This window comes from Aquarana catesbeiana, linkage group LG10 (genome assembly GCF_042186555.1).
Source record: "Aquarana catesbeiana isolate 2022-GZ linkage group LG10, ASM4218655v1, whole genome shotgun sequence".
Lineage (NCBI taxonomy): Eukaryota > Metazoa > Chordata > Amphibia > Anura > Ranidae > Aquarana > Aquarana catesbeiana.
The window spans coordinates 137,266,832-137,294,664 of NC_133333.1; the positions used below are offsets into that span (position 1 = coordinate 137,266,832).

Consider the following 27,833-nt stretch of genomic DNA (forward strand, 5'->3'; position numbering starts at 1 on the left):
TGAATGTACTGTCCTCATTCTAGTTCAAGCTCTGATGAAGGGGTCTGTGAAACACTTTTTTCTTACTTTCTCTCTTCATCCTTGAGCATGCACATCAGACAGTACCAATAGTTCACAGCTTAAAGCCTGAGACATTGGTCGCTCAGTCGACATGTTCAGCAGGCCAGTGCTGCACACAATAATAATGTTGTGCTGGCTTCAATCCCCTGCATAATCAAACAGGAGTAACAGTTTGAAGCCTAAATTCACACTCAGAGCAAACCCACTCTGTCACTTCTCCCCCCCTCAAAAAACCACACACAGCCCCCCCCCCCCCCCCCCCCAAATCCACACATACAGCAAATCCACACAAATTGACACAGCAAATCCATACCCACAACTTCCCAAATCCAAGCACAACCCAACTATTAATCTGGAAAGGGCCTACCTTTAGAAGAGGATTACCTGGTTCCTTGCTTGTGCAGAGAAGATGCTTCTAGCCCTTCCGAGGGAAAATCTCACCTTCTACTCCAGGCTCTGATGAAGGGGTCCGTGCAACACTTTTCTCACATAGGTAAAAGGAAAAAGAAAACCCGCTCCAATTGTCTGTTACCTACGATCTCCTCCCTCTTCAGGTGTGGGTGCTGCTCGATATGCACCATATGCAGAAAAATAGAACAATAAGTCCGGACAACCACACTTCGAAAAATAATGATTCCTTTATTAATGCAAATCCGTAACAGCAAAGATGAAAACCACTAATGTGTTTCACACCATCAAGGCAGGTGCTTATTCATAGCTAAATTTCAAAATACTGACTCAGACATATATATATACACTCAAACAAACACAGCTGAAAATTGGTTCAATTAAAGATAGTATACACAACAACAATTAATATTGAAGTGGATCAGCTGAGCTTCTTTTCTGTGTAGACATCAAATGTTGCTCCTTTGAAAAAAGAGATAATACAATGAAAGGGACATGTGTAACATAAGTCTGATGTTTAACGAAAATGAATACATTACACAATAAAAAACTAGAACTAGTGGAAAACTTTCGACCTGAAAAATCATATTAAAACCAAAAAGGTTATCTAAAATTTCTGAACACATATATGTGTATATTTACTGTGATAAAATATCCGTGAGGTCTTATAACAGACGGCCCTGTGCATACCTCATTTGAGAGTTCTCAAAACATATACACACGCGCATATATATATATATATATATATATATATATATATATATATATATATATATATATATATATATATATATATATAATGAAAAAAGATTAATAAAATATATATGACTCTTACGTATGCACAGGTGGGTGGGAGCCCACTTAGCAAACCTTCTCTATCAGAGCTTCTACGGAAAAATAGGACTCTCACCGAACACAGCAAATGAGCTATTGTTAGTCCTATGGCCAGTGTTACCCCATACACATTCAATCTGAAATATTGATCCTGTACACCATCATCCTAGTCATGACACATTTGGTTAAATGCAGACGTACATTGCACTTCTTTATAAATATACACCTCACAAAAAGTGCATATCTTATCAACCAGAGATTTGAAAAAGGAAAGAGCCACAAATATAGCTTTCTTTTGGTGGTATTTGATCACCTCTGCGGTTTTTAGTTTTTGTTAAAAAAATTGAAAAAGACCAAATTTAAAAAAAAAAATGTTTTTTTTTTATATTTTGTTATAAAATTTTTCAAACAGGTAATTTTTCTCCTTCATTGATGAGGCGGCACTAATGGGCACCGATAGGTGGCAGTGATGGGCACTGATTGCTTACACTGATGGCATCACTGCTAGGGGGCACTGATTGGCACCACTGGTGGGCATTGATAGGTGGCACTTGTGGGCATTGATAGGTGGCACTGCTGGGCACTGTGAGCACTGGCAGGTGGCAATGGCAGGTGGCACTGGCAGGCACAGATGAGGCATATGTGGCTCCTTCCTCTTCGGGACCGATGTCCCTTTAACATAGGCCGGTGATCGGCTTTTTTTTCTCCTCACGCTGTCAGCGTGAGGAGAAGAAGAAAACGATTACCGAGCTTTTGTTTACATCATGTGATCAGCTGTCATTGGCTGACAGCTGATCACATGGTAAGGGGCCGGGATCGGTCCCTTACTCGGATCTGTGATCATCCGAGTCTCCGTGACTTGGTGATCACAACGCGTGCACCGCGCGCCCTGCGGTGCGCGTGCACAGGGGAGGACGTCTCCCGGAAATTGAGGTCCGTGCTGTGGCCGTCATTCGGCTATGGCCTGGACCTCAAGTGGTTAAAAAATAATGAATATTCTGCAAAGTGCAACAAAGCAGCAATCCGAATATACTTTTTTTATCTATTTTTATTTTATTTTTATCTTAGAGAACCCATAACAAGTATGAAATACTTATTCAAAATATAAATATATTATGTCACCAACATCACCACCATTAGATTTGAATTTACTTGGTAAGATTCAACCTGTCTTTCATTAACCTGTGCTGATTCTCTGTTATTAGATTATTCTTTACTATATATTTTATGTCATCACTTCAAATACTGTCTAATATATTACTCACTACAGAAGTAAGGCTTATTAGGTTATAGTTTTCAACTCTGTTGTTTCACCTTTCTTTAATGATAATGTACCATCCGATGTTCACCAAATAAAGTATGTCATTACCTGGGAAAAAAAAAAGAAAAAAGGAAAGAGAGAAAAATGGTCGTTCTAGAAAATATATAAATATTAACATACACAAACATATTTCCTAATATGTACATACCTAGTACCAAGATTTTTTAAACACCGGCCATTATCGCATTAGACTCAAATCTCGTAACCATTACTGATTATGAGTGTCCAGATAAAGAGAATAAGCCAAACTCAAGGATCGGTAAATCTGGTGATCTATCCGCTACTAGACAAAGCGGCTACAGGACAACTTATTGGTGCTATATGGAAGCCAAAGTGTACTCACAATATGTATATGTGTGTACATATAACATCTCAGATGTTTAAACACCAACATTGTTATGTCAGTCCTGAAACCTTGACCAGTATAGTGTTGTAAATACCCGAAAAAGAATGGAAATGAACAGGACTGACGCTGGAAGGGAGGTGCCCAATGTGGGCGTCACGCAGGTGCTTCTGCTGAGCCTGAGGTCCGCGAACCACCCTCCCGGGATGCAGCGCTGAAGGGATGATCTCTCCCCAGCACCACCCAGCCTGTCTCCAGTCAGCTCACCTAGCCCCACGCTGTAGGCCTGCCGATCTTGAATGTCACGGCGTGGTGGGGCAGCGGTCCGTCCTCCCCAGCATCTCACCTAGCTGCAGGAGAAGCGGACGGCCCAGTTTTACAGGGCTGCAGCGGGGAAGGAAGGAGTGCGAACGGCCCTGGCTGGATGGGAGTAAGGAACCAGACAGAGAGCGAGTCGGTGCGGGATTCCCAGGCTCCAGCAACGAGCGTCCACAAAGTTCCGCTCGGCGTATAAGTTCCCCCCTCTACTGCGCCTGCGCAGTAGGTATCGGCGGAAATAGCCGAAGCAGAACAGCTGAAAATCAGCTGTACACGGCGCCTGTAAGAGGGCCCCTCGCGGGCTCGCTTCGCTCGCCACGCTTCGGGCACGGCCTCGCTGCGCTCGCCACTTTTAGATTCCCCCTCTAGGTCCACTTGGATGGTGGGGAAGGAACCTGGACCCAGAGCGCAGGCGCTGTGTACAGCTGATTGAAGCATTTGAGCTTCGGCTATCTCCGGCGGCTGAGAGTAGTATGTACTGCGCAGGCGCTGCGCCTGCGCAGTACAGGGGGGGAACTTATCCGCCGAGGGAACATTCTCGGCAAGACACCGGCTACAGACAGCAGTGAACACGAAAAGTGCCTGAGCGATCCCTGTCACAAGATCCCTGAATACTTGCTACCAGAGGACACCTGTCTCTCCCCTCCTACCTCACCCCCCTCTTACCTGAACTAAGCAGTGGTCATCTCAAAGTCAGCGGCAACGTCTAATCAGATCCGAGGAGAGTAAAAGCCGGAAAACATCCGAGGGGTGAGTCACGGGAACATAGTAGCTGACAGTATTGTGATTGATGCGTGTTTTGGTCAAGCTTGTGCTTATGCTCCCCCTAGTGGCTAAAAAGGAGACTGTTGGAAAGTTGAAATAAAGTAAAAGCGAAGAACTCTATGTAGCAACAGAGGGAGGTTCTGTATTTCTCTGCTCTGCGTTTGCAGATACACAGGGGCAAGGATACTGACACAATATGGGAAATACAGTGTAAATGTGCTGAAACAAGATACAGTCTCCCTCAGGCCCCCAAAGAGGCACACAATACCCGGTGGGGAAATAAGCAGAGCTACTGGAATATACAGATCTAAGGAAGGTTGACCAATAAAGTAATAGTATACCTTGCAACTGGGATTATAAAAGGACTGATAACCGGAGCAAACTTATACTAGAACGCACAGTGCTCGGGGCTTCGGCGGGGACATTAAGACTCTGACACCATACATTGGTTTTGACAGGGGTGAGGATACTGGGAGAGGGGACACTTCCCTAAAGGAAGTAACTAAAAGAGACCGGGGTTTGGATAAGCATAGGCCTAGCTATAGGCATGTAAGAATTGACTTCCTGTTGAACATTGATTTACTCTACTGAAATACATCAAGACATCCAGAATAAAGAATAAAGCATTGATTCGGAGCCTAACTACACGGCTGGGAGGAGGAGCAGAGGGGAGAGGAAGTCAGGGAGGTGAGAAAAGAAAAACTATCATATACATACGTGTTTTTTCTCCCATCCCACCTGAGTATCTTGGGCAAACCCCGAGTACAATTATAGAATGAGGGGAAGGTCAATGAAGGGGGCAGGAGCAAATCCCCCCAAAGTAAGTGCAAGTCCCGGTACAATTAAGAAATATTTGTCACAGGAGAATGGCAAAGTCAGCCCAAGCAAACGGACCAGCACAAAAAGTAAAATACCAGAAACAACACCTAAGACTGGGATGAGAAGATCCTTGACAGACACCAATACACCAGCACAAGCCATAGAAGAAATGATTGATGACAGCGAACACGAACCAAGATCGGATAACCATTTACCAACAAAAGATGAGATGGTAGAGATGTTCGCAAGGCTGGAAGAGTCCATACAAGGGAAATTGGTGTCTATGCACGAGGACATGAACCATGTACTTAAAAGAGTCGAAGAAGCAGAAGAAAAACTGGACTCTCAGGCGGTCGCTATGACAGAACTTAAGGAACAGCTGGAAGAAATGCAGAGAGAACAAAAGTATATCCGATATAAAATGGAGGACCAGGAAAATCGCAGCAGCAGGAAAAATGTAAGGATTAGTTGGTTACCAGAGCTACCAGTTGAGGATTTACAAGAAAAAATGGACAACGTATTTGGCCTTCTGCTGGGGAATGAAGACACAGTAAAGATTGAATTTGAGAGAATCCATCGGATTATAAAACCGGCAGAATTGGCAGGTGAAATCCTAAGAGATGTGGTGGCCAGATTCCACAAGTATAAAGACAAGGAGCAGATCTGGATGAAACTTAAAACAACAGCAGTTAAATACGACGAATCCGCACTACAAGTATACCCTGACTTGGCATCGGAAACCCTCAGAAGGAGAAAGATGTTGAAGCCCCTGCTGGAACTGCTAAAGACCAATGATGTACGATATTCGTGGGGCCTCCCTGCCTGTCTTATAGGAAAGAAAGAGGGCCAGTCGGCAACACTAAGATTTTCAGAAGACATGGAAAAGTTTTGCAAGAAACTGGACATTCCGTTAGTGGAGATACCAGGCTGGTGGGAAGCCCACGCAAAAACGTCTAATGTCGCGGACCAAAAACTGTGGCAATCGTCTGATAAAAAGAAGAAATAATCCAAGAAGAAGCCAGAGAGAAGATGACGGGGAGATAGGGGAATGGACATGGGGGTTGGGCTAGGGAGAGGGAGAGCGCTGCATAGGGGGGAGGGGGTGGGACGTGGAGGGGCACCTCGGGCTGGGGAGCGGCGGCTGCTGTGGGCACCATAGATGGAGCTCAACCTTCGGGGGGAGATCCGGCGAGCTGGAAGGATTGGGTTGGCCACGGATCCCAGGGCCTTGTGAAGGCAAAGCCCCCAATGGGCAGTGGGGAGGGCGATAGGGGGGGAGGGAGGGGACAATGGGAGTGGGGGAGAGGAGGGCAGGGGGTGGATCTTTATCCAATTTAAAGTAAAAGGGTCACCAGAAGCCCTAATATATCATCGTCTAGAAGAGTCAATGGAAGTAGGTGGTGGGAGGGTTAGGATATAGGATGACCATACTAAAAATAGTATCCTACAATGTACTCCAACCAAAAGGGCCAACATTTTAAGTGAGCTGAGGCACCTTAAAGCTGATGTTGTCCTTTTACAGGAGACACACATCACTCTGGACTCAAATCTTAAAATTTGGTCACGAGACTATCCATTGTGGTACTATGGGGACTCTCCAACTAAGCGAGCGAAGGGTGTCGCCATAGGATTTGCTAGAGGAGTGCGGTTTACCCCCAAAGAGAGAATGGCGGACCCGGAAGGGTGCTATTTGTTTCTAAGGGGTAGAATAAATGATGTAGAGTACTCCATAGCAAATATCTATGGACCGAATAGGTACCCAACAAAATTTTTGTTGGGGGTGGTGGAGATGTTTATGGAGTTCAGGACAGGGTAGGCAATCATGGCAGGGGACTTTAATGTTTGCATGGACTCTGAAATGAACTGTACGTCACGTGCACGGCAGTCTGGGATGGCCCAGGGAGTGTCACTGAAAAAGAAATTACATCAACATCAATTTATAGATGTGTGGAGAATTCAACACGCCAAAATACGTGACTACACTTTCCATTCCGCCGTGCACGGGACGTACTCTCGAATTGACCTATTCCTAGTGGAGCATAGGATGCTGAACGAAGTAATGGTCTCAAACATAGAAATCGGGACATTCTATGACCACGCCCCAGTATCAATAAAACTAAAGATAGAGGGTGTACATAAAATGAATAACATATGGAGACTGAACGAAGATCTGATACAGGATGCTAAGGTTGTGGAAAGGCTAAAAAAGAGCTAGAAGGGTATTTTACAACAAATAGTGATGATACTACCTCTGAAGCCACAGTGTGGGAGGCCCACAAGGCATATATCAGGGGGATCCTGATTGCAATAGGAGCAGCAAAAAAAAAAAAGAGAGTAGGCGGAAAGTTGAATCGCTATATAAAGAAATTCACAACCTTGATCAGAGCTTTAAAAATACAGGGGACCACGGTAAAGAGCTGGAGATAACCATAAAGAAAGAGGAATTAAAGGATCTTATTGATCAAGATAACAGAGCGCTCTTCTGTCGGCTCAAAAAAGAAAGGTACCAATGGGGAGATTTGTCTAGTAAATACTTAGCTAAAGTATTAAAAAGGAAAAAAAGGGCCAACTTTATCGAAAGTATACAAACCGTTAACGGGGAGAAGGTACACTCAACTCCAGACATTGCACATGTTATTCAAGAGTATTATGGTAAACTATACTCAATAACCCAAAAAGATCCCCCAGATAGGGTCAAGAAGAGGCTAGACAATACTAGAACACTGTTAAATGAAACTGGCCTAAAAAAAATACCGCTGGATAAATTTAGCCTCTTAGAGGATCCCTTAACGGAAGAGGAAATACGTAAAATTTTAAAGGAGTCACCAGCTGGGAAAAGTCCAGGTCCCGATGGGTTGTCAGTTGCATATTATAAAAAGTTCAGTGACATATTGGTGCCTAGAATGTGCTCTTACATGAATGGGGTAGGCGTTAGTTGGGAGATACGACGGGAAGCATTGGAGGCCTTGATTACCATCATCCCTAAGGAAGGTAAGGATCTCTCACTGTGCTCAAGCTACCGCCCTATCCCTCTATTGAACGCAGATGTGAAGTTGTTTGCAAAGATTTTAGCCAGCAGATTGAAGTCAGTAATGAACGACCTGGTACATACCGATCAAGTGGGCTTTATTCCAGGTAGGGAAAGTAGGGATAACGGTATTAGAACCCTTCTGCTGGTTCAAAAGATAAAAGAGAGTAGATCCCCAGGGCTGCTACTGTCTATAGACGCCGAAAAAGCGTTTGACAGAGTAGACTGGGGATTCCTGCAGAACACACTGGAGGCATGCGGAGTGGGCCCTAGGATGATGCGTTGGATAAATGCCCTATATAACCACCCTACTGCGAAGGTCAAAGTCAATGGGACAGTATCTGAGACCTTTGAAATGTTCAATGGGACTCGTCAGGGTTGCCCCCTGTCCCCATTACTCTTTGTCCTTTCATTAGAACCATTACTGGCCGGGGTAAGACAAAGTCCTGATATTAGGGGGATTCAGGTTGATAATGAGGAGCACAAAGTGGCGGCTTATGCCGATGACATTTTGTTTTTATTACCAGCCCTAGATTAACCCTCCCCAACCTACTGAAAACTTTTAAAACTTATGGCCATGTAGCAAATTTTAAAATGAACCCTTCAAAATCTGAGATACTTAATATAAGCGTTAGGCCACAGGAGGAACAAATTTATAAACAAAACTTCCCATTTATTTGGAGGGATACCGAGTTAAAGTATTTAGGAGTTAAAATAACACCTTCACACGAAACCATTTTCCAACAAAATTTCATCCCTCTGTTAAACAATATCAAATCTGATCTAAATAAAATAGCCTCCAGACAGAGGTCCTGGATCGGTAGGATGAACAGCTTTAAAATCCTCCCTAAAATACTATATAAATTACAAATGCTCCCAATTGCAATCCCAGATACGTATTTTGGAAAAATGAATACGCTACTACGGAGGTTTATCTCGCAAATTAAAAAGCCTCGTTTAAGTTTGGCGGTACTTATGAGGGACAAGGCACAAGGGGGCTTGGAGGTACCGGATATTAAAACTTATTATATCGCAATTCTGATGGCACGGGGGGTTGAATGGGTAAAAAAAAAAGAAAGAAAAAAGGTGGGTTAAATTGGAAAGTTTGGTCATAAAGTTAACCTCGGGAAAGTGATTTGGATCCCGGTGCACCTAAGAGACTTAGACGGGCACACTCACCCAATCACATGGACAGCTATGGCAACGTGGGAAGGGGTACACAAACGGGAAAAATGGGGGTATAATTCCCCTCTGATACCACTATGTGACACTTATTTTGCACCGGGGAAAGAGAGTTTTTTTTGGTAGATGGATTAAGCATAAAGATATACAATTAAAAGATATCACACGCAAATGTAAAATTTGCACATATAATGAACTGATTAATAAAAAAGATGTTTTAGAAGTAAATAGGTGGAGGTATGTACAGTTGAAACACTTTGTGGATTCCCATCCTCTAGCCGATCAGATCAGTGGACAGCTTGCTCCCCTTTGAGCAGCTGTGCCTGGCAACAGACGGTAGGAGAGGGATTTCGAGGATTTACAAAACTTTAATTAGATTAAGAATATTGGGTCCCCCGCCATTTATTAAAAAATGGGAGGAAGAGATGGGAACAGGTGGCACGGAGGTGGATGTTGGTAAAATATTAAGGTTGACACATGCTGTTTCACCGGACTGTAGTTCGCTAGAAATGAACTACAAGTGTTTGGTGCGTTGGTACAGAACCCCAGATAAATTACATCAATTTCAAAAGGAGACCTCTAATCTTTGCTGGAGGGGATGTTCAGAAATTGGAACTATGTTCCACATTTGGTGGACATGCCCAAAAATTAAAGTCTACTGGAAAGAAGTATTACTAACAATAGAAGAAATCACGGGCGCCAAGATACCTGAAGAGCCATGGGTATGTCTGCTCCATGGGGTCAGTATGCCCATAAAACAATATAGGAGTTCATTGCTGCCCTATCTCTTAAATGCAGCTAAAAGCGTAATCCCCCAAAAGTGGAAGGATCCCAAGAGCCCTTCATTGAAGCTTTGGCTTGGTAAAATCAGCAAAATTTATAATATGGAGTTTCTCAGGTTTAGTGGCGAAATAGGAGAAGAAGGGTTCAAAAGGAGATGGAAAGAATGGGAAAAGTATAAGCATTCTACGAAATATGCTGAAAGGATGGTAGAGGGAAGGCAGTGTGAGTAAAGATAAGAGGGCTGGACCACAGATATATACAGACATATACTTGGAGAGATCTGGGGGGTAGATAGTGGGGGGGGGGGTGTGCGGTTGTAATGTTGAGACCAATCTTATATGTATAGCAGGGCCGGGGTCACAACCCGGTGCAGGCTGAACTGGTTTTGTATGAATGATTTTCTTATGTCTAAAAAAAAAAAAGCCTTAATAAAGAGATGGGAAAAAAAAAGGAAATGAACAGGACTGTAAAAGCCCAGTGAATCCATTGACCAATCAAATAACGGACAAAATGGTGATGGGACAACATGTTGGTGTTATTTGAAAGTCACTCTGTGCCCATGAAACCCCAAGTACAAAAAATGACAAACAGCAGGAGTATGTATATTTTCTATATATTGTTAATCAAAAACCAGGGAAGACAGGATATGTTACTCATAAAAATGGTAAATATCCTATTCATGATTAATTCCACCTGGCTTTCTGGTATTAAAATAAATAGATCCAATATACCTCTTTCTTGCACAACATTCTGAACTTGTCTCCTCCTCTGGCTGGCATAACTACCCTCTCAAGTACCTGGATTACTAAACTTGAAGTATCCTTCTGGTGTATCATGTTCCAGTGTCTGGCTACATTTGTGTTATGGTCCTTCTGAATATCGTACAGATGGTCATACATGCGGTCACGCAATCTGCGTGTGGTACGCCCAACGTATTGTATGTGGCATGATTTGTGTGTAATAATATAAACCAGATACATGGTATTACAGTTGGCAAATGTAGTGATTTTGGCTTTTTTATTATTAATAGCAGTGGCTTGAACTACATCGCCTTTAAGGATATGGGGACAACAGGGACAACCATTTTGTCCACATCCAAATGTGCCCCTAAACTGTAACCAGTGTTTGCGAGGACATTTACTGGTGTATAGGTTTGGTGATATGGTTCCTCCCAAAGTAGGGGCTTTACGGGATACAGACTTAACACCATTAGCAAGAATTTTCGCATAAATGGGATCATTAAATAGTACTGGCAGATGTTTGGAAACAATGTTCCTAATCTTATTGAATTCTGTACTGAACGGAGTGGAAAATACAGGTGTAGAAGAGAAAGAGTGATCTTTATGTGTGCTAGTCCCCCTGTATGCCCTTTTCTTAATTGGATTCTCCTGTAGCAATATCTCCCATGGGGTGCTGTTAGCAATATTAAGAGCTCTAATGAGAACAGAATCAGAATAGCCTCTCTCCCTAAAACGTGATAACATAATCTCTGACTCTTGTATATATTCTGTGTTGTCACTGCAGATACGTTTAAGTCTCAAGAATTGACCTACAGGAATACCCCGCAGGGTATGCTTCGGATGGTTGGAATAAGCTCGTAGGAGTGCATTACCTGCCATAGGTTTCCTAAAAAGGCTGGTAGTGATTCTATCCCCAACCCCCTTCAGAGTGACATCCAAAAAATCTATGTAAACTGGACTCGTATGTCCTGTAAACTTCAAGTTGAGATTATTATCATTGAAATAAGACAAGAGACTCTCTAAACTGCCAGTTTCCTCTGAAACTATGAGTACCAGGTCGTCTATGCAGCGACCATAAAACAATGTGTGTGCTCGAAGGGGACTACCACATGCAAAGACGTGGAACCTCTCCCACCATCCCATGTACAGATTGGCCAGGGACGGTTCAGAATGTTGTGCAAGAAAGGATATATTGGATCTTTTATTTTTAATACCAGAAAGCCAGGTGGAATGAATCATGAATGGGATATTTCCCATTTTTATGAGTAAAATCTCCTGTCTTCTCTGGTTTTTGATTAACAATATATAGAAAATATACATACTCCTCTCGGTTTTAGTAATTTTTTTGTACTTGAGGTTTCATGGGCACAGAGTGACTTTCAAATAGCACCAACGTGTTGTCCTGTCACCATTTTGTCCATTATTTGTTTGGTTAATGGATTCACTGGGCTTTTACAATCCTGTTCATTTCCAATCTTTTTCAGGTATATACATCACTATACCGGTCATACGGTTTCAGGACCGACATAACAATGTTGGTGTTTAAACATCTGAGATGTTATATGTACTAGAGGTGCGCATCTTCACTGGTCTCAGGATTCGATTTGATTACTATTATCTGGTCAACAATTGGATTCCGCAATGCATCTCGATTACCGACAAGCTCCCACTTCCGCTTGGGCCGCCTAGGCGGCCCTTCCTCCCTACAATCTTCTGTGACACATCACAGATCCCAGAAGATTGCCTGGCTATGCAGGACAGCGCAGTGAGACATGCGCACCCGGCTGTGAAGCTGCAAGCTGTCACAGCCGGATGCCCACAGTAGTATTAACAGCGCCGTGGACAGGCAGGGAAGAGAAGGGAGGGTTTGGGTGGCCACGTCACTGGATTGTAGGACAGGTGAGTGCTTATTAAAAGTCAGAAGATACACTATTTGTAGCTGCTGACTTTTAATAAACAAAAAATTGACTGGAACTCCGCTTTGAATTAAAAATAACCTCACTCCCTTAAAAAGTGCACTAATTTGGTGCACTATGGGGTACAGGCATTCACACACACTGCTGCTGGGAGGTCAGGAGGGATTACAATCCACAGCTGACAAACAGTCCTGTGAAGTTCCCTGGCTTTTCTGTTCGCACCTTCCAGCACACTAGGAGTTAACGCAATGGAATGTGCAAAGGGGAAGCCAGGGAACTGTCAGCACGGCGCGAAAGTGTACACATTTGTACTCTACTTACTGTTGTTAAAATTACTGTGTTTTAATAAATCCCGTGTTACGATCAATTAAGTGTCCCGCTGTATGTGCTTTTTAAAAAATATGCAGCTTCATACCTCCCTCATGTCTCAGTGTGTGTACAATACATGCTGCTGATGTGACTGCCCGGCCCACCTCCCTCTCTCGTCTCATGTCCCTCCTGATGTCAGCGGGGAATTCTCAGCCCTGCTCGCCTCTCTTCTGATCTGATAGCTACAGTCAGCGGGCGGGGCTGAGAATTCTCCGCTGACATCAGGAGAGAGAGGAGAGAGGCGGGCCAGGCAGTCACATGAGCGGCATGTATTGTACACACACTGAGACATGGGGTATGAACTTGCATATTTTTTAAAAGCACATACAGCGGGGCACTTGATTGTAACACAGTCATTTTAACAACCATAAGCTCGGAGCTCTCCCGGGAGGGGTGGGGCAAGTTGGGATGATTTTCCATTCGTATGCATCGATGCCACATCGGGGACACCCAAATCGCGATGCATTGATGCAGCGATTAATTTCAGCACTCCTAATATGTACACATGTATACATATTGTGAGTATACTGTGGCTTCCATATAGCACCAATAAGTTGTCCTGTAGACCCTTTGTCTATTAGCGGATCGATCAGCAGATGAACCGATCCTTGAGTTTGGCTTATCCTCTTTATCTGGACACTCATAATCAGTAATGGTTACGAGATTTGAGTCTAATGCGATAATGGCCGGTGTTTAGAAATCTAGGTACTAGGTGTGTACATATTAAGAAATATGTTTGTGTATGTTTATATATATATATATATATATATTTTCTAGAACAACCATTTTTGTCTTTCCCTTTTTTCAAATCTCTAGTTGATATGATATGCACTTTTTGTGAGGTGTATATTTATAAAGAAGCGCAATGTACATCTGCATTTAACTAAATGTGTCATGACTAGGACGATGGTGTCCAGGATCGATATTTCAGATTGTATCTGTATGGGGTAACACTGGCCATAGGACTAACAATAGCTCATTTGCTGCGTTGTTCGGTGAGAGTCCTATTTTTCCGTAGAGGGTCTGACAGAGAAGGTTTGCTAAGTGGGCATACGTGAGAGTCATATATAAAAAGTATTCAGTAAAGTATTCAGACCCCCCTTAAATTTTTCACTCTTTGTTATATTGCAGCCATTTGCTAAAATCATTTAAGTTCATTTTTTTTCCCTCATTAATGTACACACAGCACCCCATAATGACAGAAAAACACATAATTGTTGATATTTTTGCAGATTTATTAAAAAAGAAAAACTGAAATATCACATGGTCCTAAGTATTTAGACCCTTTGCTCAGTATTTAGTAGAAGTACCCTTTTGATCTAATACAGCCATGGGCCACACCTGGATTTGGGGATCCTCTGCCATTCCTCCTTGCAGATCCTCTCCAGTTCTGTCAGGTTGGATGGTAAACGTTGGTGGACAGCCATTTTAGGTGTCTCCAGAGATGCTCAATTGGGTTTAAGTTAGGGCTCTGGCCTGGGCCATTCAAGAACAGTCACGGAGTTGTTGTGAAGCCACTCCTTCGTTATTTTAGCTGTGTGCTTAGGGTCATTGTCTTGTTGGAAGGTAAAGCTTCGGCCCAGTCTGAGGTCCTGAGCACTCTGGAGAAGGTTTTCGTTCAGGATATCCCTGTGCTTGGCCGCATTCATCTTTCCCTCGATTGCAACCAGTCGTCCTGTCCCTGCAGCTGAAAAACACCCCCACAGGATGATGCTGCCACCACCATGTTTCACTGTTGGGACTGTATTGGACACGTGATGAGCAGTGTCTGTTTTTCTCCACACATACCGCTTAGAATTGAGGCCAAAAAGTTCTATCTTGGCCTCATCAGACCAAAGAATCTTATGTCTCACCATCTTGGAGTCCTTCAGGTGTTTTTTTAGCAAACTCCATGTGGGCTTTCATGTGTCTTTCACTGAGGAGAGGCTTCCGTCGGGCCACTCTGCCATAAAGCCCCGACTGGTGGAGGGCTGCAGTGATGGTTGACTTTCTATAACTTTCTCCCATCTCCCTACTGAGCAAAGGGTCTAAATAAATACTTAGGACCATGTGATATTTCAGTTTTTCTTTTTTAATAAATCTGCAAAAATGTCAACAATTCTGTGTTTTTCTGTCAATATGGGGTGCTGTGTGTACATTAATGAGGAAAAAAAATAAACTAAAATGATTTTAGCAAATGGCTGCAATATAACAAAGAGTGAAAAATTTAAGGGGGTTTGAATACTTTCTGTCCCCACTGTGTGTGTATACGTGTGTGTGTGTATATGTATGTGTATATATATATATATATATATATATATATATATATATATATATATATATATATATATATATATATATATATATATATATATATATGTCTGTGTTAGTATTTTGAAATTTAGCTATGAATAAGCACCTGCCTTGATGGTGTGAAACGCATTGGCTGTTTTTATCTTTATCTTTGCTGTATGGATTTGCATTATTAAAGGAATCATTATTTTTCGGAGCGCGGCTGTCCGGACTTTTTGTCCTATTTTTCAACACTTTTCTCACTTTGTCTTTTTGCTTATGTGTGCAACTTGTCCAGTGGACAGTGCACAAATGCTAAAGGATCCAACAAGTTGGAATTCCTGTTAAAATCTTCCTTTTCTTTTAGCAGGTACTGTAGCTCAGCCTGCAATTGCAGCCATAGGCATCTGTCAGTCCTTAAAGGACCAGTTCACAGATGCTCTTAACGAGCTCCCTGCACAACAGGCCCATGAGTTGGCTGAATTACAAAAGCATATGTTGGCCATAGATGCTATGAAAGACTCTATTTGCCAGGCATCTTGTCTGGCCCTTGTGTTAGCACACATGCGTAGGACCCTTTGGTGAAGGGTGGGTCTGCTAAAGCACCCTGCAAACAGCTTCTGTCCAGTTTCCCATTTCATGGGGAGAGACTATTTGGCGATGATTTGGATAAATACATCCAAACAAATTTCCAGTGGAAAGATTAAATTTTTGCCAGTCAAAAGAAAGCTTAAACATCCTTCATTCAAATGGACTCTCTCTCCTGCGCCAAGTGCATCCGCCTCTAGGCAGTGGCGACGGCTTCCACCATCAAATTCCAGAGGAAAATCGCGTGGTCAGACTCAGACTCATGGAAGACCTGGAGCCTCAAAACTGTAAAGCAGAACATGAAGAGGCATCACCCCTCAACAAAATGGGGGAAGGTGTCAGAGAGGTTACCTGGTTGGGCGCCGGTGCGCGCCGGGGCGCGTTGGTGCCCGTGTCTCCGTGCGTGCTGGGGCGCGTGTTCCGGGGGACGCTGGCGTGTCTGGTCTGACCGGCCGTGGCGTGCAGGGTGGCGTCCGGGCGGATGTGCGTACGCGCGTTCGCGCTAGCGCGCGTTCGCCTATGGGCATTACCGCAGGCGTGCCCGGTGGCGTTGGCGTGCACGCCGGCGTCGGGAGCGCGCTCGGGCGTGTGCGGGGACGCGCGGCGCTTTGGCGAATCGGCGTACGCACGTGCGCGGCGTTTTGGCGCCAGCTTATTTAAGTCTGCCTCTGTCCCTGTTCGGTGCTGCCTGATCAAACAGCTCTGTGTCTTGTTCCGTGATCATCTTGTGTTCCTGTATCTCCGTAGTGTTTACCCGTTGTGACCCGGCTTGCCTTTGGACCTCCCTTGATTGCTGCCTGAACCCGACCCCGGCTTGTCTGACCTTGTTTCTGCCTTCTCCCTTGTACCGTTGCTGCCAGCCCGTCGCCGACCTCTGCCTGTGTGTGACCAGCCTGATTAGCTCCTGCTCAGCATCTGCTCCATCCAGCTCTGAAGCTCTACCGGTTGCTTGCCAGACCATCTTGCTCCAGGACCCTAGATTCAGGCCCTCATACCATTCCGCACTCGTGGGCCTCCTGTCTACTCTACCAGGGGCCCCGAATCGGATACGTAAGGGAGCCTACCCTCTGCCCAAGCGGACTCATCTGTCTGGTAAGTGTGGGACCTGACAGTATCAGGCAGCCATGACTGAGTCCGGGCAGGGGGCCTCCCCCATGGATGAACTGTGCAGACACCTAGCGGGTCTTACTCAAGCTGTCAAAAGCCTACAGGAGGGCTATACCAGACTGGAAGGACAGGTCCAGGCCCTCTCGGCCCCTCCTCCGGGAACAGTATCTGCTAATCCTGCCTCAGCACCTTCTGTAGTTATGCTTCCACCAGAGCCCCGGGTGCCTACACCCAAAAAGTTTTCCGGAGATCGTAGCAAGTTCCGGGCGTTCCGTAACGCATGTGAACTATACTTTGCATTACAACCCCGTACGTTCTCCTTGGAGGCTACCAAAGTGGGGTTCGTCATATCCTTGTTAACCGGCGAGCCTCAGACCTGGGCCCACCATCTGCTGGAGCAAAAGGCCCAATCTCAAGATTCTCTGAGTGACTTTTTCTTAGCCATGTCCCAGCTGTATGAGGACCCTCAGCTAACAGCCACGGCAGAAGCCGCTTTGCATTCCCTTCAACAAGGCCGCAGAGCGGCCGAAGATTACGCTGTGGAATTTAGGCGTTGGAGCTCCGATACGGAGTGGAATGATGCAGCCTTGCGTCACCAATATCGGCTGGGGCTGTCGGATCCCCTAAAGGATGAATTAGCACGGGTGGGGGTACCTCAGACACTTGAAGAATTAATCAACTTGTCAATCCAGATTGACCGCCGCCTCAGAGAGAGACGCTCTGAGAGATCTGCTGGCCACCTACGCCTCACCTGGATGTTGCCCAGGGCCCCTAGTGCCCCGAACCAAGCTCCGCTTGTCTCGTCTACTCCAGCCCAGGAAGCCCCTGAGCCCATGCAGTTGGGACTGCTCCGTCCCTCTCTGACCCCAGAGGAGAAGACACGCAGACGCACACTCAATCTGTGCCTGTACTGTGGGGAGCCTGGACACTTTGCAAAAGCATGCCCCAATAAAAGACGTAAGTGCCTGCCGTCCTCCTCGTTGTGTGCACCTGTCTTACCCAGTGTCGGTAACCACCTAACATTTTCCATTGTATTACAGTTACCTGGAAGGAGCATCCCAGTACCGGTCATCATTGATTCGGGAGCATGTAGTGGATTCATTGACCGGACCTTCGTCGAAAACCATCACATCCCTACTCAAACTAAAGCCCAGGGACTGGCAGTTTTCTTAGCGGACGGCTCCACCCTCCGCTCCGGACCTGTTACCCAAGAAACGGTTCCCCTATTGGCCACCATTGGCCCGGAACATCAGGAACTTTTACGCCTAGATGTCATCTCCTCTCCCCTCTTCCCAATTATCCTAGGAATACCTTGGCTACAGGCCCACAATCCTAGTATCAACTGGTCTACGGGCAAGATCCAGTTCTCTTCTGAATATTGCAAACAACATTGCTTACGAGGGACTCCTTTAACTTCCTCCCAATGCCTGTGCATGGACTCAGAAACTAAGTCCAACCAAGATCTTCCCGAACCTTACCGGGATTTCCTGGATGTGTTCAGTAAAAAGGGGGCAGAAACCCTTCCAGTACATAGACCCTATGATTGCCCAATAGAACTTTTACCGGGTACTGAAGTCCCTTTCGGGAGGATTTTCCCTCTAACTGAGCAGGAGCTGGGCACCTTGAAAACCTATATAGATGAAAACCTGAAGAAAGGGCTCATCCGTCCTTCCACATCACCAGCTGGGGCAGGCATCTTTTTCGTGGAAAAAAAGGATCACTCCTTACGTCCCTGCATTGATTACCGGGAGCTTAATAAGATCACTATAAAGAACAGATATCCACTACATTTTGGTTCCCGAATTATTTCAGAGATTAGGATCTGCTACCATTTTCACTAAGCTAGACCTCCGTGGAGCCTATAATTTGATACGCATAAGAGAGGGGGACGAATGGAAGACGGCCTTTCGTACTCGATTCGGACATTACGAGTACCTCGTCATGCCCTTTGGTCTGTGCAACGCACCGGCTACATTCCAGCATTTTGTCAACGATATCTTCCATGACCTCCTGGACTTATACGTCATCGTTTACCTGGACGATATCCTGGTCTTCTCTGCTTCTCTGATGGAACACCGCCAACACGTACGAAATGTACTCTCCCGGCTTAGACAACATGGGCTTTACGCCAAACTTGAAAAATGCGAGTTTGAGCGCCAATCTATCCAGTTCCTAGGCCTGATCATTTCCCCTGACGGCATTAAAATGGATCCACAAAAAGTGTCCGCTATCCTGGACTGGCCTGCACCTATAGACAAGAAGGGAGTACAGCGTTTTATTGGCTTTGCCAATTTCTATAGGAAATTTATTAAGGGATTCTCTTCGATCATAACTCCCATTACAGAACTTATTAAACAAGGAAGCCGGTTCTGCTGGACCCCTAAGGCACAAGAGGCCTTTGAAAAACTCAAAGCGCTGTTCACGTCAGCCACTATTCTCAAGAATCCCAACCCTGCCTTGCCCTTCGTTCTAGAAGTGGATGCTTCCGAAGTTGCAGTTGGAGCTGTGCTCTCACAGAGACAAGGCGCCAAAGCACTCCTGTACCCTGTGGGATTCTTCTCACGTAAACTCTCCTCTTCTGAGAAAAATTACGACGTGGGAGATCGGGAACTTCTAGCCATTAAAGCAGCCCTGGAGGAATGGCGTTATCTCCTGGAAGGTGCAGCGCACCCCATTTTGGTCTACACAGACCACAAAAACTTAGAATATCTAAGAACGGCCAAGAGATTGAAACCACGGCAGGCCAGATGGGCACTTTTTTTTTCCCGATTTATTTTCCATATCACCTATAGACCCAGATCCAAGAATGTCAAATCCGACGCCCTTTCCCGAATGTTTCCCGATTCTGAGAAGACCCTGTCTCCAGACACCATCTTGCCCTCTGGAAATTTCCTAATCCTACAGGAAGATCTAATCTCCCAAATCAGACGAGCCTCTATGGGAATGTCCCCACCTGCTGAAGCTTGTGCCAAAGATGGGCTGTTCTGGTTCAAGAATAAAATTGTGGTCCCTGAGGAGCTAAGAGTACGGGTGTTAAACTTGTGCCATGATCACAAACTTGCTGGTCACTTTGGCACACGGAAGACAACTGACCTTGTCCAACGCACCTTTTGGTGGCCTCACCTTACTAAGGACTGCAAGGAATATGTGGAGTCTTGTAACACGTGTGCCAGAAACAAGACTAGCCGGACAAGAGCATGGGGTCTGTTGAGACCATTACCAGTCCCAGAGAGACCATGGGCCATGATTTCAATGGACTTTATCGTTGAACTCCCCCCATCAGAAGGCTTTTCGTCCATTTTTGTTGTGGTGGACAGACTGTCGAAAATGGCCCATTTTCCATGAAGGGCACCCCTTCGGCCATGGAGACCGCTTCCATCTTTATTAAGGAGATCGTCAGACTACATGGGGTTCCGACCAATATAGTCTCAGACAGGGGCGTCCAATTTACCTCCAGATTCTGGAAGGCCCTTTGTGGCGCCCTTGAAATCGAATTGTCCTTTTCCTCGGCCTACCACCCTCAGTCAAATGGACAAACCGAGAGGACGAATCAAACCCTGGAGCAATACATCCGCTGTTTTTCTGCATTCCCCCAGGATGACTGGGCTTCCCTGCTTCCCATCGCAGAGTTCGCCTACAATAACTCACTACACTCAGCTACTAATCAGTCTCCGTTTTATGCCAATTATGGTTTCCACCCATCCTTCTTGCCTGGACCATTTCCTGAGTGCCCTGTTCCTGCGGTATCCGAAACTTTGGATTTTTTTTCAAACAACAACAAATTGCTGCAGGAAACCATGACCAAGGCTCAGGAAGACTACAAGAAAATCTTTGACAGGAAAAGACGGGGAGAACTTGTCCTGGAACCCGGCAATTCTGTCTGGTTGTCTGCCGCTAACCTCAAGTTGGCCTGCCCTAAATACCTGGGTCCGTTCTTGATCAAAAGGAAAATCAACAATGTGGCATACGAACTTGACCTTCCTAACTCCCTGAGGATACACCCAGTCTTCCACGTGTCCCTTTTGAAGCCGGTTACCCCCAACTCTTTTTCTGGCCGTAGTATTGGGCCACCCAAACCTATCTTGGTTAACGGCGAGGAGGAGTTCGAGGTGGAGGCAATTTTAGATTGCAGAAGAAGACGCAATCAGATTCAATATCTGGTAAAATGGAGGGGCTATGGACCCGAAGACAATTCATGGGAGCCAGAAAGTAACCTGCATGCCAGAGAACTTTAGTCCTTTAAAACTTCTCATGCCGCAAAGATGGCCCAGCTGGGCATCCGGAGTCTGCCCTTGAGGAGGGGGCACTGTCAGAGAGGTTACCTGGTTGGGCGCCGGTGCGCGCCGGGGCACGTTGGTGCCCGTGTCTCCGTGCGTGCTGGGGCGCGTGTTCCGGGGGACGCTGGCGTGTCTGGTCTGACCGGCCGTGGCGTGCAGGGTGGCGTCCGGGCGGATGTGCGTACGCGCGTTCGCCTATGGGCGTTACCGCAGGCGTGCCCGGTGGCGTTGGCGTGCACACCGGTGTCGGGAGCGCGCTCGGGCGTGTGCGGGGGCGCGCGGCGCTTTGGCGAATCGGCGTACGCACGTGCGCGGCGTTTTGCCGCCAATCAGCTTATTTAAGTCTGCCTCTGTCCCTGTTCGGTGCTGCCTGATCAAACAGCTCTGTGTCTTGTTCCGTGATCATCTTGTGTTCCTGTATCTCCGTAGTGTTTACCCGTTGTGACCCGGCTTGCCTTTGGACCTCCCTTGATTGCTGCCTGAACCCGACCCCGGCTTGTCTGACCTTGTTTCTGCCTTCTCCCTTGTACCGTTGCTGCCAGCCCGTCGCCGACCTCTGCCTGTGTGTGACCAGCCTGATTAGCTCCTGCTCAGCATCTGCTCCATCCAGCTCTGAAGCTCTACCGGTTGCTTGCCAGACCATCTTGCTCCAGGACCCTAGATTCAGGCCCTCATACCATTCCGCACTCGTGGGCCTCCTGTCTACTCTACCAGGGGCCCCGAATCGGATACGTAAGGGAGCCTACCCTCTGCCCAAGCTGACTCATCTGTCTGGTAAGTGTGGGACCTGACAGAAGGCTTCTGCATTACGCGGAATCTGACTAATGGAAACTCGGGACAGATGGGCTCTCTCCACAGTGACTCTAGGATACAAACTAGAGTATCGGGAGTTTCCACCATCTCATGTGCTAAGATAAAATGTTCCCATTCTGGATCTAAAAAATCTAAATCAGTTCCTGAAAATTCGCTCCTTTCGCATGGAGTTGATCAGGTCAGTGGTCTCCATCCTACTGGAGGGAGAACTTTTGGCGTCCATCGACATCAGGGATGCATACCTGCATGTCCCTATATTTCCCGCTCACCAAAGGTTTCTGCGATTCAAAGTAGAACAGCACTTTCAGTTGTGGATTTCCCCTCTGGGCTAGCCACAGCACCACGGGTATTCACAAAATACCGGCCCCACCTCCAGCCAGGTTGAGGGCACAGGGCATAACAGTGTTGGCATACCTAGACGATCTATTGTTAATAGTCCAGTCAGTGACTCGCTTAAAGCAAAGCTTACGCATTTCAACCAATTACCTGGAAAATCTCGGTTGGATGCTCAACCTAGAGAAGTCTTCCTTAAAACCAGTAAGAAGGCTGGGTTACTTAGCTCTGATCATAGATACAGCCCGGAAAGGGGTGTCTTGCCTCTAGCAAAGATCAGCTCCATAAAAGAGTTGGTACGGATGGTCAGGTCAAAAGCAAATCCTTCAAATCTCCTTTGCATGAGATTGTTAGGTAGATGGTAGTTTCAATCGAAGCAGTCCCTTATGCCCAGTTCCATTCAAGGCTGTTGCAAAACAGAATCCTCTCTGCTTGGAACAAGATGATCCAAGCTTTGGGCTTACCTATGCAGGCTGACCCCAAGAAGGTCTCAAAGCCTCAGTTGGTGGTTACGAAGCCAGAATTTACTGAAAGGGAAATCCTTCAGACCGATAATCTGGAGAGTAGTAACCGCTCCCCAGCCTCTCAGACTGGGGAGCGGTACTAGAAAGACAACTGTCCAGAGACAGTGGTCAAAACTCAAAGAGCCCTGCCATCAATATCCTAGCGATTCGGGCAGTGTAGCTGGCTCCGAAAACCTGGACCTCCAGGTTAGAGAATTGTTCTGTCCGGATTCAATGCGACAATGCCACGACTGTGGCCTATATCAATCACCAAGGGGGCACCTAGAGTCTCTCAGTTCAGAGGGAGGTGAACCATATCCTAACTGGGACAATAAGGAATATCCCATCCCTATGGGCAGTTTTCATTCTGGGAGTAGAAAATTGGCAGGCGGACTATCTAAGTCGCCAGCAGTTATTCTCAGAGGAATGGTCTCTTCACCCCAAAGTTTTTCGGGCTGTTTGCCAAGGATGGGGGACTCCGGACATAGATCTTCTAGCCTCCAGATTCAACATGAAGTTAAACAACTTTGTGTCCAGGACAAGGGATCCACTCGCATACAAAACAAATGCACTGGTAACCCCGTGGGATCAGTTTTCACTGATCTATGCATTCCCCCGATTCAGTTGCTACCCCAACTTCCTTGCAGGATCAAACTGGAAAGAAAGCCGGTAATTATTCTGAAGAAATGTGGATTTTCCAGGTCAGTTATCTGGACTTTATTCAGCGCAAGGAAGCCAGCTTCCAGAGTTATATTATAGAGTTTGGAAAGCTTATGTTTCCTGGTGTGAATCCAAGCGTTGGCACCCTCGGAGATATATTATAGGCAGAATTCTTGCCTTTCTACTATTGGATGTAGGGCCTTAAGTATTATTAAGGGCCAGGTCTCAGCCTTATCGTTTTTTTATCAAAGACCTCTTGCTACGCATGCTCTAATCAAGGGTTTTTTCTTGCAGGGAGTGATGCGGATTAATCCACCAGTTTAATCACCCTTAAAGCCCTTGGGACTTGAATTTAGTTTGTCAGTGTTACAAAACAGCCATTTGAACCATTACAGCATATTCCGTTGGTCCTCCTGACTAGGAAGCTGATATTTTTTATTGCTATATCCTCAGCTAGGAGGGTATCAGAATTGGCTGCTCTTTCTTCTAAAGAGCCATATTTGAATATTTATGAGGACAGAGTGGTGTTACGCCCTCGTCCAGGCTTTTTGCCAAAAGTGAATTCAGAGCTTCATCTGCATGAAAACATTATCCTGCCATCATTTTTCCTAAGACCATGTTTCAGGGAAGATAAGTCACTACATTGTCTTGATGTAGTAAGAGCAGTGAAAATTTCATTTAAAGAAGGCAGCATCAAAATCCACTGTTGCAAAGTGGATTTGGCAAGTTATAATTTAAACTTATGATTTAAGGGGTAAGATTCCCCTATTCAAGTTAAAGCGCACTTTACCAAAGCGGTTAGTGTTTCTTGGACAGTGTGTGACCAGGCCTCCTTTGCTCAGATCTGCAGGGCCGCAACTTGGTCTTCGGTCCATACATTCACGAATTTTATCAAGTGGATGTAAGAAAGAATGAGGATGTCGCCTTTGGGCAATGTATGCTGCAAGTAGCAGTAAAAGTCCTCAGGTCTGCGGGTGCCCTATGGGCTGTGTCTCCCCCCCCCTCACGTGGCATTGCTTTGGGATGTCCCAATAAGTAATTACTTGAGGCCCTGTGTCCTATGATGTACGAGAAAGAAAATAGGATTTTTTTGTAACAGCTTACCTGTAAAATCCTTTTCTTGGAGTACATCATAGGACACAGAGGTCCCTACCTTCTGTCTTATGGAGTATAACTATATTGCTTATATTGCTTGGCTACAAAAACTGAGGTACTCCTGGAAGGGGTTATTTAGGGGAGTCAACTTCCTTTATTGATTGCCAGTGTCAACACCTGAAGGTGGCTATAACCCAATAAGTAATTACTTGAGGCTCTGTGTCCTATGATGTACTCCAAGAAAAGGATTTTACAGGTAAGCTGTTATAAAAAAATCCTATTTTTTCTTTTATAGCGCAAGAATGCACCATCAGACAGGAGTAATACTTTGGAGCTTAAGGCTGGGTTCACACCACAGCACGGAGCAGCTCACAGCAGGGGTCTGGTGCGTCCCTGTTCACCATTTCAGGGCCGATTTCAGTCCAAATTTTTGGTTGGATTTGAACCTGAAATGAACCAAAAGACGCACATGACTCCTGTGCAATTCGCACCAGAGCCGCTCCGGAGATGTGTGAACCGCCTTTATAGAGAACCAATCAACCGCATCTAATTTCGACGAGGATCAACTTTGCTTGAACAGAGGAGATTCATCTGGCTCTTCTGAGGGAAAACTTCATCTGCTCCCCAGGCTCTGATGAAGGGATCCGTGCAACATCCTTCTCACTTTCTGTTTTTATGCTTGTGTGTGCACATCAGACGGGACCAATAGTTCACAGCTTAAGGCCCGAGACATTCGTTGCCCAGCCGACATTTTCAGCTGGCCAGTGCTGCACACAATTATAATGATGTGCTACCTTCAATCCTTTGAAGAATGGGGGCACACAACACTTCTCTTTCCTCCTTTTTTTAATAACGCACAAATGCGCCATCAGACCGGAGTAATATTTTGGAGCTTAAAGCCCAAAATCACACAAACAGAAAGCTTTTACCTAACAATGTTCAAGGAGGAAGCAGTCAGCTCATAGTTCCCTCTTCTTATTTAATGTGTATGTCCAGCCAAAATCCTTTTTAGGTTTGGATGAAGTGAAGTGGGAAATAACTTCTTTAAGCTTTTTACTGCAGTAATTCTATGATACCTTAAAGAGGAGCTCCAGTCTTGGCAAAAAAAAAATTAGGTCAGCAGCTACAAATATTGTAGCTGTTGACTTTTAATATAAGGACACTTACCTGTCCAGGGATCCAGCTATGCTTGCATCTGAGACAATTCTTCAATCAGCTTCAGGTGCCGGCATATTCACTAAGAGAAAGCAGTAGTGAAGCCTTCGGGCTTCACAGCCGGTTTCCTACTGCACATGCGCGAGTTGCGCTGTGCTTTTTGAATTGTCCTGCAGTGTGTGTGTCTCAGAAGGAGAAGGGGGAAAGGAAGATGGACCGGAAGTATTTGTAGATTGCCCCGGCAAACTTACCCATCATTACCAGGTACTCACCCCCAAAAAAATGCCAAATTTGGAAGTGGAGGGTGCAAACAAGTGGAGCTTCCCCTTTTGGGTGGAGCTCCGCTTTAAAGATACCCTGTCACCAAACTGTTCATTTCAACATCAATCTTCCCATAAGATTATATTTGCATGTAACATATTTTATGCAAGTTATCTACCTGGAAAATCCCCCTTGTGTAGACAGCCAAAAGCCCTGAGACTGCTGCTGGGTGCCCTCATCTTGGATGTGATGTTGGAAGCCCCAGCATACTCAGAGCTATCACTCAAATTACACTCTAAAGCAGTGGTGGTCAACTTTCTTGATATGGGGCGGCATCAGGTGTGACACTCAACATCACCAAAAGGACCACACTTTAAATTCAGTGTCAGACTGCAGACACAATAGGATATAGTCAAAGACTATGGGTACTATACAACAGACAGTCAGAGACTGCAAGCCTGGTGCGGGAAATGTCAGAAACTGCAAGCATGGCACAGGCAATGGTCATAGGCTGTGGACATGGCATGGGAAACAGAGAGAAGCTGCGAAATATTGTAGAAATCTCTACAATAATAAAGTATTAGGGAAATACAGATTAGTGTCTGCAGAGGCCCTGAGGGCCATACAAAATATTTCAAAGGGCCACAGGTTGGACACCAGGCACTAAAGTATTTACCTTTGCTTCTCTCCAGCTGCTACATAAAAGATTATGTAGGATGGTGAAAGGGAAGTGTGAAGGAGCTGGGCCAGCACAGACAATACAGTCCCAAATGAAGAAAAAAAAAATACTGGCGTATGGCGCACCAAACAAACTTCAAATACACGTCAGTGTAGCTGCCCCTTTAAAGTGGAATATTCCACCTACAAAGAGTGATGAAAGAGTAGCACTCACATATATAAATACATTTAAAAAACATAAACAATAGCAAAGCATCAAATATAATAAACATATAAATGAAAAAAGTGCGTAAATAAATTTTAAAGTCCAATGTGACAAATCCCAACATCAAAGTTTCTTTCAGCGTCAATTTCCTGTAATCTTCACCACTTGTGCCCAAAGTGTGGCTGTACGCTTTGTACCCCTTTTTACAGGTAGGTCAAAAATCACTTTTGCCATCAAAAGCTGGGATTCCCCTGGTGTTAGGCTCCGATTTAGTACTCCGGTTATTAATAATGCTCATATATAAAGTGAACCAGCGAGTGACAGGATAAAAGATTTTATAGTGTAGTATTTATTAAAAAATGGTGTTTAAAATACAAGAAATGTTATTGTAATCACATGTATAAGTGCCTAAATACTGGCACTGGTGTGTACAGCGTGTGCAGGAAAGGTTGGCTTTGCCAGAGCTGGCATGTGTTCCAAGCCTCGCTCTGGATTCCAGCCTGGAAGTGACCGATTCCCCACTTCAGCTTTTCAGGTGCTTGTATGTTGCTATGCCTCTCGCCAAAGCATAACACTCCTACTTAATCTTGTTGTTTATTAGATGCAAGCGTGCATGCCCATCTCTCACCAAAGCTGAACCCGCCCCTTCAATCTGGTTTATTTATCAGTTCATCAGGTGTGAACGTGCAGCTCCCCTTCTTGGCATAGCTACCCTTGGTTGTCAAATACATAATGTGTCCGTGTAATCACCATCTGATATAGAATAACACAATGGGGGAGATTTACTAAAACTCGTGCACCCAGAATCTGGTGCAGCTGTGCATGGTAGCCAATCAGCTTCTAACTTCAGCATAATACATTAAGCTTTGACAATAAAATCTGGAAGCTGATTGGTTTCCTGTGCAGAGCTGCATGCTCTAGTTTTTTTTAGCATGCTCTAGTTTTAGTAAATAACCCCCAATGACATGGGCTAGCCAGTGCAGGCCACACCTCCTCTATCA

At 45.3% G+C, this 27,833-nt stretch overlaps 1 long non-coding RNA gene across 1 annotated transcript; it reads right to left on the reverse strand.

The window, feature by feature from the left end:
* Positions 1-679: 679 nt before the first annotated feature.
* Positions 680-4,069, reverse strand: LOC141110068 (uncharacterized). Its single transcript, XR_012236230.1, has 3 exons — positions 3,951-4,069; positions 2,617-2,671; positions 680-930 (listed from the first exon to the last, which is right to left on the reverse strand). It is a non-coding gene; the product is annotated as an uncharacterized lncRNA (long non-coding RNA).
* Positions 4,070-27,833: the final 23,764 nt, after the last annotated feature.